We start from the raw sequence: 13,716 nt of genomic DNA on the forward strand, positions 1-13,716 counted from the left end.
CTTTCTTCTTGAGGTTTTAGATGGCTTCCTGTCTTACTTTTAGTTCTCTTATCCATTTTGAGTTTATTTTTGTGTATGGTGTAAGAAAGTGGTCCAGGTTCATTTTTCTGCATGTCACTGTCCAGTTTTCCCAGTACCACCTGCTGAAGAGATTGTCTTTATTCCATTGGATATTCTTTCCTGCTTTGTCAAAGATTAGTTGGCCATTCGTTTGTAGGTCCATTTCAGGGTTCTCTGTTCTGTTCCATTGGTCTGAGTGGCTGTTTTTGTGCCATATCATATAACTTTTTAAGTTTGAAAACAGGGGGTATGATCCTTCCAGCTTTCTAATTCTTCCTCAAGACTTCTTTGGTTGACATAGGTAGGGTCTTTTGTGGTTCCATGTGAATTTTAGAATTATTTGTTCCAGTTCCAGCCATGGAACAGTTCCAGCCATGGCCAGTTCCAGCCATGGAGATTTTGATAGGGATTGCATTGGACCTGTAGATTACTTTAGGTGATATGGACATTTTAACAGTATTAATTTTCTCAATCCACAAGCACAGAATTCCTTTCCATTTATTTGTCCATATCCTTTAATTTCTTTCATAAGTGTCTTACAGTTTTCATCTCCTTGGTTAAATTTATTCCTAGGTATTTTACTCTTTTTGATGAGGTTTTGAATGGTATTATTCTCTTGATTTTGGTTTCTGGTAGTTCATTATTAATATATAGAAATGCAACAATTTTGGGGGTGCCTGGATGGCTCAGTTTGTTGAGCATCAGACTCTTGGCTCAGGTCATGATCCCAGGATCATGGGATGAAGCTCCAAATCAGGCTCCACAATCTATTTCTCTCCTTCTGCCCCTCTCCTCTCTCTCTCTCTCTTAAAAAAAAGAACTGCAACAATTTTGTATATTGATTTTTATATCCTGCAACCTATTAAATTCATTTATGTGTTCTAATAGTTTGTTGTTGTTTTTTGGTGGAGTCTTTAGCCTTTAGGGGAAATTGGTCTATAGTTCTCCTTTTTAGTGGGGTTTCTGTCTGGTATTGGAATCAAGGTAATGATTTCATAGAAAGAGTTTGGAAGTTTTCCTTCCATTTCTATTTTTTGGAACACCTTGAAGAGAATAGGTGTTAACTCTCCCTTAAATGTTTGGTAGAATGTTTGGTAGAAAGCTTTCTTGCCCTAGACTCTTGTTTTTTGGGAAATTTTTGATTACTAATTCGATTTCCTTACTGCTTATGGGTCTGTTCAAATTTTCTATTTCTTCCTGTTTCAGTTTTGGTAGTGTATATGTTTCTAGCAATTTGTCCATTTCTTCCAGATTGCCCATTTTACTGGCATAATATTGGCATAATATTGGCATTTTATTGGCATAATTATGGCATAATTGCTCATAACATTCTCTTATTCTTGTTTTTATTTCTGCCGTGTTGATTGTGATCTCTCCTCTTTCATTCTTGAGTTTATTTGGATCCTTTCCTTTTTCTTTTTGATCAAACTGGCTAGTGGTTTATCAATTTTGTTAATTCTTTCAAAGAACCAGCTTCTGGTTTCATTGATACGTTCAACTGTTTTTTCGGTTTCGATAGCATTAATTTCTGCTCTAATCTTTATTATTTCCTGTCTTTGGCTGGTTTGGGGTTTTATTTGCTATTCTTTTTCCAGCTCCTTAAGGCGTAAGGTTAGGCTGTATCTGAGATCTTTCTTACTTCATTAGGAAGGCCTGGATTGCTATATACTTTCCTCTTATGACTGCCTTTGCTGCATCCCAGAGGTTTGGGGCTGTGGTGTTACCATTTTCATTGGCTTCAATATACTTTTTAATTTCCTCTTTGACTTCTTGGTTAGCCCATTCATTCTTTAGTAGGATGTTCTTCAGTCTCCAAGTATTTTTTACCTTTCCAAATTTTTTCTTGTGGTTGATTTTGAGTTTCATAGCATTGTGGTCTGGAAATATGCACGGTATGATCTCGATCTTTTTATACTTACTTAGAGCTGATTTGTGTCCCAGTATATGTTCTATTCTGGAGAATGTTCCATGTGCACTAGAGAAGAATGTATATTCCACTGCTTTAGGATGAAATGTTCTGGATATATCTTTTAAGTCCATCTGGTCCAGTGTGTCATTCAAAGCCATCATTTCTTTGTTGATGTTTTGATTAGATGATCTGTCCATTGCTGTGAGTGGGGTGTTGAAGTCTCCTACTATTATGGTATTACTATCAATGAGTTTCTTTATGTTTATGATTAATTTATTTACATATTTGGGTTCTGCCACATTTGGCGCATAAATGTTTACAATTGTTAGGTCTTCTTGGTGGATAGACCCCTCAATTATGATGTAATGCCCTTCTGCATCTCTTGATACAGTCTTTATTTTAAAGTCTAGATTGTCTGATATAAGTATGGCTACTCTGGCTTTCTTTTGTTGACCATTAGCATGATAGATGGTTTTCCATCCCCTTATTCTCAATCTAAAGGTGTCTTTAGGCCTAAAGTGGGTCTCTTGTAAACAGCATATAGATGGATCTTGTTTTCTTATCCATTCTGTTACCCTATGTCTTTTGATTGGAACATTGAGTCCACTGATGTTTAGAGTGAGTACTGAAAGATATGAATTTATTGCCATTATGATGCTTGTAGAGTTGGAGTTTCTGGTGGTGTTCTCTGGTCCTTTCTAATCTTTGTTGCTTTTGATATATGTATGTATATATATTCATCTTTTCTCCCCTCAGACAGTCCCCCTTAAAATTTCTTACAGGGATGGTTTAGTGGTCACAAACTCCTTTAATTTTTGTTTGTCTGGGAAACTTTTTATCTCTCTTTCTATTTTGAATGACAGCCTTGCTGAATGAAGAACTCTTGGCTGCATATTTTTCTGATTCAGCACATTGAATATATCCTGTCACTCCTTTCTGGCCTGCCAACTTTCTGTGGATAGGTCTGCTGCAAACCTGATCTGTCTTCACTTGTAGGTTAGGGACTTTTTCCTCCTTGCTGCTTTCATGATTCTCTCCTTGCCTGAGTATTTTGTGAATTTGACTATGACATGCCTTGTTGATGGTCAGTTTTTGTTGAATCTAATGGGGGTCCTCTGTGCTTCCTGGATTTTGATGTCTGTGTCTTTCCCCAGGTTAGGAAAGTTTTCTGCTATGATTTGCTCACATAACCCTTCTACCCCTATTTCTCTCTCTTCATCTTCTGGGACCCCTGTTATTCTGATGTTATTCCTTTTTAATGAATCACTAAGTACTCTTATTTTTATTTCATGCTCTTTTGCCTTAGTCTCCTTCTTTTTTTTCTGCTTTATTATTCCTCATAGGTTTGTCCTCTGTATCACTGATTTGCTGCTCTGCCTCATCCATCCTTGCTGTCATGGCATCTATTAGAGATTGCAGCTCAGTTACAACATTTTTTATTTCATCCTGACTAGCTTTTACTTCTTTTATCTTTGCAGAAAGGGATTCTAATCTTTTTTCAACCTCAGCTAGTATTCTTATTATCGTGATTCTAAATTCTGGTTCAGACATCTTGCTTGTATCTGTGTTGATTAATTCTCTGGTTGTCATTTCTTCCTGCTCTTTTTTGGTGAATTCCTTAGTTTCGTCATTTTGAAGGAAGAAACAGAATAATAAAGTAAAAAAAAAACCTTAAAATTAAAAAGTTAAAAATAACATAAAGAAATCAAATTAAGGATGCTAGAGCCTAGGTGTTTTTTGGTCTGGTTGTTGAAAGAAGTTTGATAGATTAGATAAAAAAGGGAAAGATAAGGAAAGAAAAAATAGACAAAAGAAAAAAAGTGGGGGAAAGGAAAACATTTGAAAATTTGAAAAAATGGATACAATAAAATAGAATAAAATGAAATGATGAAAGTAAAATAGAATTTAAAATATCTACAAAAAAGTAAAAAATACACAGAAAAAAATTGAAAATCTTTGTAATAAAAATGGAAAATAAAAATATTTTTTTCTTTCTGTATTCAAGAATAAGAAAAGAAAAAGGAAAAAAATGAATAAAAGGACCAGCGAACAGAATGAAGTATGATTGAAATTTCATCTGGTTTCCCATAGAAATCAAGCTACAAAGCACTTTATAGTCTGTAAACTAAGCAGGTGGAGAGACTTGTGTTTATCAAGAGTGCAATTGGCCCAGTTGGGTGGGGTTTAGTGTAACAGCTCCGTTCTCCACTTAGAGGCACTGCTTAGCTTACTAGGGTGGATTGCTGTGGCATGTCTAGGCATGTATGTGCATGCGTGGGAGGGGTGAAAATTGTGTCACCCAGCTACCCAGTCTCAAGTATGGGAACTCTGTGCTTTCCACAACCAGCAATCAGGCATCCCTCCTTTGTCTCTGGCTTCTTTCCACCCCTGCTTCTTGTCTGTGACCAAGCCATCAGGTGCCAGGTGGCACCTCCCTCCTGAGTTTTATCTCAAATGGGGCTGCGTTTCTCACCCCCTCACTTCTGAAGGACTGTGGTTTTGATCTGCTCAGGTCCTCTAGGGGAGAGTCTCACTGAGCAATGGCCGGGTGCCCGCCCACCCCCAGGAACGTTTACAAGACCACACTGATGCCAATTCCCAGAGACTGTGGCTGAGTGCTAGCCCACCCCAGGAAATGTTCACGTGATCTTGTGGCAGCAGTGTTTCAGGGTTTATGGAAAATCACAACACACATCTGGCACCAGGCTTCACCCTTAACATCCTTGTTCCAACACCAGCGAATATGGTTGTTCTCCAGAGTCCATTGGGACCTTTGCCTGTGTGGTGGCCGCACAGCCTCTACCAAATGTCCTCCCAGCAGGAGAACCACCTCTCCCCATGTGGCCCGAGGACCCCTTGGACCTCGCTCTCTGCTCCTGGGGATTCGTCCTTCCCACCAGAGCACCACCAGGTACCAAGCTACAGAGCCTCAGACTCTGTGTTCCCCCTATTTATAGAGTCTTAATGGAATTTAAACACTCTCCTTTATCCTTTCTCCCTTTTTTGTTCAGTCCCTGCAGCTGATTCCACTTTTTCACCTTCTCTCTAGCTGCTTTTGGGGGAGGTGCTTTTCCTGTACTCTCCCCCCATGTCTCTGTCCTCTTTCCACAAGCAAAAACAGCTCCCTGCCTTCCATGTCTTCTCTCTCCCCCCGTTCACCTCTCCATGCTGCATACCTGCCAAGTTCTGTGGTTCAGGTTGTGAAGATTGTTGTGTTAATCCTCAAATCAGTTTTCTAGATGTGCAAGATGGTTTAGTGTTGATCTGGTTGTATTTCAGCAATGAGAGACGCAAAAAAAAAACTTTCATGCTTTTCCACCATCTTGACCCCTCCCCACTCAGTCAAAATTTTAAATAAGCAATAATGAATTTGTTATTATCTCTCCTGGAAAGCCTTGAGAATGGAATAATCTGATGATATTAGTTAATACATAGACATGTTTCTTTTAATAAAGTAGTGGGAAAATGAATACCCTTTTATAAAAATTAAAGGTTTTAACAAGGACAAATGCATGGATAGATGGACATCCCATCTCTCTCAGAGGCTGTCAGCAAAAAAACACTGTGGAAAGAACCAATGCTCTCCTTAGAAAGTGAAGTTGGATTTATTTTAACACCATTAAATGCGGGTTTAACTCTCTTTTAAATGTGTGAAGTTAAAAACTGAGTTTAAATATGTTATTTTTAAAAATCTAAACTTGATATGTTACCTTCATCCAGCTTCCCCTAATGTTAGCATCTTATATAACTCGAGTACATTTGTCAAAGCTAAAAAATTAATCTTGTTACAATACTGTTAATTAAACTACAGACTTGATTTGTATTTCACCTGTTTTTTCCACTTATGTTCTTTTTCTGTTTCAACTGTATTACATGTAGCCAAAATGCCACCTTACCGTCCTCTAATCTGTGACAGTTCCTCAGTCTTTCCTTGTTTCTTATTTATTGAGAATTTTGAAGAATAGTGGTCACATATTTTGTAGAAAGCCCCTTGATTCTGGTTTGGTTTGATGTTTCCTTATGATTAGACTGGAATTATGGACTTGGGGGAGACATGCTGAGGAGTTGAGGGAACTTTTCATTATATCATACCATATTGGATACATATTATTAACATGACTTATCACTGATGATGGTACCATTGATCTCTTGGTTAAGGTGGTATCTGTCATGGCTCTCTACTCTGAAGTTATTATTTTTCCTTTCATATTCTATTCTTTGGAAGTGAGTCACTAAGTTCAATGAACACTCAAGCAGGGGAGAATTAAGCTCTGCCTCCTGAAGAGGGGAAGAACTATATATATATATCTATATATATATATATCTATATATATATATCTATATATATATCTATATATATATATATCTTAGAATTCTTGTCTATGGAAGATTTGTCTCTTCTCCGGTATTTATTTCTTATTCAGTCATTTATTTCCCTTAGTATGGGCACATGGATATTTGTTTAATTCTTTGAGTGTTAATCCAATGCTATAGTTCTTTATTTTGTTGCTCAGATTGTTGCAGTTTTAGCCATTGGGAGCTCTGTTGGGTTGGTTCCTGTGTGCTTTTGACATATGTCCATCTTTTTTCCTTTCCTTTTTCTTTTGTTCTTTTATTTTTAAATCCCTTTCTTTCTGGCACTACAAGATACTCCAGGTTCATCTTTCTTTTCCCTGCCCCAGCCCAAGAATTAGCCACATCTCCAAGGAGCCTTGTTAACGAAGTTATTTTTTATTCATGAACTCAGAAACTTAAAATAAGCCTTATTTTCACTTAAGTGTCTGAAAGCTGAGGCAAATATGCAGATGGTCCATCTTATGCATATGGATCTTCCCTTGATCATTTAACTTTTACAGTGTCAGAAATCATATCTGACACGCAATTGAAGAACTTGCCAGTTATCAGAAAGCTTATTTTTATGGTTTTAGCCAGATGAATGCCATCTACACAAGGTCTGAAAAGGTGAATATTATTCCTGTTCAGTCAGATCTTTAGTGACCAGGAATAATTTAATTAAATTCTGCTCTAAGCAATAATGCAATGGCAATTTGTGTTTTCGAATATAGTAGAGATTAGTGTACATTTCTTAGCTTGCACTTTCTAAATATATTTCCTAGTTTATATGGCCTGAAATATGTTACCAACATTGTTGAGCTCTGGACAGCTGGCCAGAGCTAAATGCAAGCTATTCTCCCCTATGAGCCATATGTTCTGGGAATCACATTGCTGATGGATTTAAACCCTTTGCTGTGATCAGGAAGAAAGTAGGTGTGTCTAAAATATTCTACACAGAATCCAGGCACGACCAGGGAGAGACACAATTTATTGCCACTTCTCTGGTCTTATGAATGCAGAAAGGACAGAAAGTAGATTGTCAATGTGGAAAAAGACTACAGTAGAGATTGCATTTTCAGGAGATCACATTTTTAAAAATGTTTCATTGTTTAATTCATTTCTTTTCAAAAAATATTATTGCGACCTTCCTAGATAAGTTCAATTTCCTTCGCTAACCCCCACATTGAAATACCTCACAGCACAATATCCTAATATTGAAAAGTTAGGAAAAAAACCTCTTTCTTAATAACCTTATAGTCTCCATGATGCAATGTTCATTTGATTTACTGCTTCAATATGTTCTCTTTAATGATAAGTTGCTTTGGTAATGGTCAAAAATCAGTAGTTTTATTGTCATGTTCCTTAATTTTAATGGTCTATATATTACTAGGAGACAGAAAGAAGACATATACTACAGTAAAAAAATGTTGGGGAAAGAACTAATTCATGCTTATGTTTGGACATGGAGAACCAGTCTGGCCTTATAAAATGAATTTATCAAAACCTTTGTTTCAACACTCCTGCTTTTACATTATTGAAAGAAATTTCTGATAATCTCATTTCCTGAATAGTCTGAATGGGCCACACTGGTCAAGTTTCCATTCTGCCTCATCATTCACAATATCTTTAGCTCCATGGAAACCAGCAAAACAGAGAAAAGAAGAAAGAAAGGTAGGTCCTCACAATAATGTTAATTATATAACCAGGTTTTATGCTATCACAAAATGCTTTCTTATGCGCCATCTCTTTTGATACTCTTAATAAGTTTTACCTAGACATTGATTCAGGTAAATCACTGAAGCTCTGATTCAGAGCTCCTTGGGCGTCATTTCAAATACTGAAGTGCTATTTACTAATGGCAGGACCAGAGCTCCAAGTAAGGATGGATGGATCTCAGGGTCTTCTTTACACACCCAAGTAGCCTAAGGATTTCCAGAGAAGATAGCTCTCCCTTAACCCACAATGCCTTTAGAAAGTGCATTTAGCCAGAGACACCAGAAAATAAAAGGTACACAAATACAGTGAGGGGATTAGTGGGATGGCATCAACTTCATTGGAGAACTGGAAAATACGAATGGCCTAATCATGAGGATATAAAAGATCATATTTGCTGTTACTGTTTCCAGTTTTATTGACTTGGTGAACAGCCCAAGGAGAGATATGGTAGATAGGCCATGAAAGGGGCTACGGTGACAGAGATCCTTTGAAGTAGCCAAGAACACCGAAATTCCCCCATTCCAATAGCACCAACTGCAGCCAAAGATACACTTGGCATGACAGAAGTACCAGGTTCCAAAGTTAGGAAGAGCCTCAGACATTCCCTTATTTTATAAATGTGAAACAAAGTTGAGAACTTGTCCAACTCCACTTAGACAGATGGTTTCTCCTACTTTGAAAACCTCCACAAAAGTGTAGTGGAACCCTCTCCTCCATACCCCTTTCCGTGTTCATCATTGTTAACTATCATGATATTTCTCCCAAGGTTTAGCTTGAATCTCTCAGGCTGCATTTTATGCTCTTTCCCTTGAGAAAAAGGATAAAATATAATATATATACTCTTGTTTGTGAATCTTCTTATCTCAATGGAACATTCTTCAATTTTAGATATGATTGGGGAGAATCTTCTTTTTAAGACTGACAAAAAAAAAAATCTGATTCATACCTACCTCATTAACCCATCTTTTTCAAGCAAGTCCTCTTTCCCCTTCTTCACTGCAGCTTTGTTTTTCATAATAGACTGCTCTCTTATGCTAATACTTTTGTCTTAAAATGTTAAGCGTGAATGCCACTTCATCTAGATAGACTTCTGTCAATAAAACTTACATGAAATGTAGCAAAAATACCTAGATTTTTATTTTTCATAGCTTTGCAGATTATTGCTCTGCAGCATGGCAACATTAACTTCATGGAACAATGACAATTAAGACTGTACCGGGGAAAAGCACCATTGCATAGTTCTTCTTGAAACCACATCAGCATAAGGAGTTCTTGGCAAAGACTTAGTATCTGTGGATAATGATAGAATGCAATTGTCATGAAAAGCTAACCTTAACCTAAGTTAAATCTCTCTCACCAGGAATGTGTAAACTAATAGATCCTGATGTTAGTTTACATGTTAATCCAAATTTAGCGTGGAAATAAGGCGATTTTTTTCACTCTAGAATCGGCCAAGTTATAGAATATGTTTTAAAGAAAGTGGATATTTGGTAAGCATTAGCACATCTAGTTGGTAAGCATTAGCGTATCTAGTACAGAGAAGACATGCCTAGGACACCTACATGCAGGAGGGAGGCATCCAGTAAAAGTGTGGTGCTCAAGTTGACTTGTAACAAGGAGAATTAAATAGCCTACAGTTACCGATTACTGAGTATCCAAAAATGGCCATTAGCTCCTTGGATGTCCTTTATCCAAACTCATGGCTATTGGGAACAGCTTCCTGTTGGCTAAAATAATAACTTTGGAACATTGTGGGTATTACTTCCCTCTTCGTCATTTTCCTTCCAGCTAGAGTTCATTATCTGGTATTATGCAGCTGATGCTAGTTTGAGGCCCAAGATGATGGGATGAGACGTTTTGGCAACTTTAGTAATGAGGGCAGATTCCCTAGGTGCTGCCACTGTTTCATACAGCTGTATTTGGAGAAGTCCTTGCATGTCATCTAACTCATCTCTTTTTTCAGATAAGAAACTCTGGCATAGGCAGATTGAGTTACTTGCTCAGGACACCTAGCTTATTAATGACAGAGCTTCAAAAAAAATAAAAAACAAAAAACAAAAACCACCACCACCACCACCAACAAACCCCAAAAAACAACCCAGGTATCCTGACTTTCATGCTGGTGCTATCCAACTATAGTTCATGAAACTACCTCTTGATCCTCTGAGAGGTGAGAGGAACTTCTAGTTCAAAGTCATGGCAGCACCATGTAAAACTCAGTGTATTGTAACCAGAAACACTGTAGGGCAGGGGGGTGGAGTAGGATCTGGATCTCATAATGAATGAGTGCAAAAGCACTAGGGAGGGCTCCCTGGGAGATCGCATGGAGAGGAGGGCAGGGGAAGAATAAGAAAACGCCTGGGGCTTGAGGAACATTCTACTATTTTTTGCTCTTTGCTTGTTTTATTTCTTTGTTGTTTTTATTGTTGTTGTGTAGTCTCACCCCTTTACATTAGAAGCCAACCAAACCTCAACTAAGGCCTTCAGTGTTTAAATTTCAGTGCCTTAAGCAACAACAATAAACACCCTTCCATTTATTCAATGTTACGGGTCAGAAAGTATGTTAAACCCTTTAACTGCCTTAGACAATTTAATCACCATAAATTTCTGGGCACGCAGAAGGTATCATCTTTGTTGTTATCCTCAGGCTGTACTTCCAACCTTCCATCTGCCTTTCCAGAGCTTCATATCTAGATTCTGTCTCTTTGTGCAGCAACTGGACTGAGTTTGGGCTCTTCATTTTGGCTGCACTATGGACAGTCAGACTAAGGAGCCATCTCCCCTAATACTTGACTCCATGCAGGCTCCAGAAACCCTTCACTGGTCTGGCCTCCTGAAAGTAATTACTGGCCCTAGAATTAGAGCCTCTACTGCGAAGCTCCTTCCTGAGAGCCGGGAAAACCCACTGGCCCTTGTTATCCTCTGTGTAAATGTGATTTAATGTCATTTTTTTTTTCAACTAAGAAATTCCATGTTCATTCAAAGTTAGTCATGTAATATGATCGTACAAACCTCACTAGGCTAGAGCCGCCATCCTAGGCTTGAGGTCCCCTTGAGTGCCACACTGGTTATTTACCCAAAGTTCACATACTCCATGCTAATTTACCTCTGTGACTTTGCACTTGCTATTTAGAACGCTTTTCTTCCTTCATCTATCTGGAAGTGTTGAACTCTGTCTTTCAAGCTCAGCTAAAACGTCTGTTCTGTTGACTTCCCCAATCACTCTGGGTTGTTTGTTTGTTTGTTTGTTTGTTTGTTTTTCCCACTGTGGGGAGACTGTATTTGTACAGGAAGAAAAGAAATTGTGAAAATGGAGTTCTAAAGTTGTCAGGAACCTTAAAGGTCAATTAATCAAGCTTCTAATTTTACAGGGTAAAAGATCAGGGAAATATAGGAGTGGTAAGAAGATCAATGAATAAAGACTTTTCGATACAGGACGGAAATTATGACTTAATTTGCCTCATTTCTAATCCGGGGTCTCTTCAACATGTAGATTGTAGCCACATTAAATTCTAGAATTTAACATTCTCGACAGAGGAGATGCAGTTGGCTGACTGCCTCGTCACTGTTCTGTGATTACAGTGTGCAGGGCAGTAACTTCTCTTAAAAAGGAGGTTGAGATGAGCATTTCACTTTGTGTTTCTGACCACAGGCACGTTAATGGAGCACCCTGAATGTCAGATTAATATTATCAGAAAGGGGCAGCATAATCTGCCTGCTCAGGAATCTGTGCAGCTTTGAAGAATGAGGGGAAAGAAACAAGGACCAATGAGGATAGATCATTGAATAAGAAAGACAATGACAAACTGATTTTGTGAATTAATGCACAAAGGAAAGATCTCCAGTATACCAGTTCCTTTATGACTGGCAGGTAAATGTCTATCTGTTGGTAGGAAAATATTCACTGGACAGTAGAGTGACCAGTACTATTTGAGAAAATGAAAAGCTATTGAAAAGGAATAATAGAATCAAACAGGCAGTGAGAAGTTCAGAGAACTCTTCAACAAAAGGAAAGCAAGCAACTTTCTAATGACAACCTATCCTAAATGTAGCTGTATATCCAGAGGGGGGGAAAAAAAGATTGAGAACAAATTCTCCAACAATTGAATTTATGGTAATGGAATGTAAGCACATCGGCTCACTAGGACAGAGGACTCAACAAATAATAAAGTAGGGGAAAAAATAACTTTGCCCTTCAGAAATACATTTTTTAACTCTAGGTAGCAAGAGTGGAGAGATTTCTTGATGCAAAATGCCTGAAGTCCTGCTATTGCATTAGCCTTTATGGTTGGGAATTGGACGATTCACCAGAAGCACCGAGGGATCAAAGCAGAAGGTGAATGCCCCGAGTCTGAGAGAGCGTCGGACGCATGAGGAGAAGCAAAGGCAAGTTTTCTGTGAATGCCAAGTGCACGTTCCCCTGGGTAGAAGGGAGGACAGCTGTTAGGTTGCTCCCTGATGGAGTTAATCTTGACAAGCTTTTTGGCAGTTGTTTCATCTTTATGATACCATAAGATAAAAATAGTAATCTCTGTTAGAGCTTTACGGTTTTTTAAATGCTTCGAATTACATGACTTTTAATAGCCTATGCTCACAATCACCCTGGGAGTTAATGCATTTTTATTGTCTGGGCTGATCTGGGACAAGTCACAGTCCCCTCCACTTTGTTCCTAGCCATCACCACTTCGTGTGATCCTGACCCTATTGTTCCCTCCATTAAGGCCTGACTTGTCTCTGACCCTTGCCTCTGACTCCCATTTTCTGGTCTGCCTTTGCTCTTTGCACTTTTCAAAATGCTCATGGGTGCACAGCCAGACTCCAAGTCCTCCAAATACTTGAGGCAACTCATCCAGTACTTTCCACTTTTTACCACCAGCCAAGTCCCCCCATTCTCCCTATCCCTCACCCAGGTAATTCTCTTCTTTACCCATCCAATGGGTGAGAAATAAACCCGATTTCCTGATTGCCTAGTATTCTAGCTGGGCCCACTTTTTAGACAAGGAAACTGAAGCTGAGAGAAGTTTCCTTGACTAAGAAGATCACATGTCTCATAAATGCTTGAATTATAACCCAAATTCAAGCTACCTCTAATTATCAATAGGCTATACATTAGCCACCCTTTTTATACTCTCCAATCATATATCACTCAACAGCAAATGCTTTTTCAATGTAAATTAACTGTCTTTCCTCTAAAAATGTCAAGACAGGGGCTGCCTCGTATCTCTTAATTTTGCAAGTTTAGTGGCAGGACCATGCACGGGCTGGGTTGCTTTGGCTTAGTGTAAGTTATATCCGATAGGGATAACATCAGACAAATCCAGACAGAATTATGTAGTAAACTTACAGCCACAGTTAGGGAGGTTTGTATGCTCACATGTGTGCATGTATGTGTAGCTTGGAGGGGAAGTTCAGAAGCAGTGGTCAGGGATCCAGTGAAGAACATGGTCGAGGGTCTCGTCATGGAGGGTCTGTATGTAATATTAAGAAATTTACATCTTAAAGACGTGAAGACTTGAATGAGACTTAAAGTGATTTTCAGCAAAAGAGTAATAGAATCACATTTATGGTGTTTATATTACATTTTATGCCTTCACACTTGTATGTACCATGTATATACTCCCAACAGACTTAAAGACATAAACAAAATGGTCAAAGTCCTGAGGGGATTCTCAAACCATAAGCACAGCCAACAGGAT

General features: G+C 38.3%; 1 long non-coding RNA gene across 1 annotated transcript in view; it reads left to right on the forward strand.

Annotated features, from left to right (window-relative positions):
- The window catches only part of LOC122198909, a 172,125-nt gene extending 159,720 nt beyond the window's left edge, over positions 1-12,405 (forward strand). Inside the window, exon 3 of the long non-coding RNA XR_006193212.1 lies at positions 12,241-12,405. This is a non-coding gene — a long non-coding RNA (uncharacterized LOC122198909). The remainder of the gene's footprint in view (positions 1-12,240) is intronic.
- The last annotated feature ends 1,311 nt before the right edge of the window (positions 12,406-13,716 follow it).

This window comes from Panthera leo, chromosome C2 (genome assembly GCF_018350215.1).
Source record: "Panthera leo isolate Ple1 chromosome C2, P.leo_Ple1_pat1.1, whole genome shotgun sequence".
Lineage (NCBI taxonomy): Eukaryota > Metazoa > Chordata > Mammalia > Carnivora > Felidae > Panthera > Panthera leo.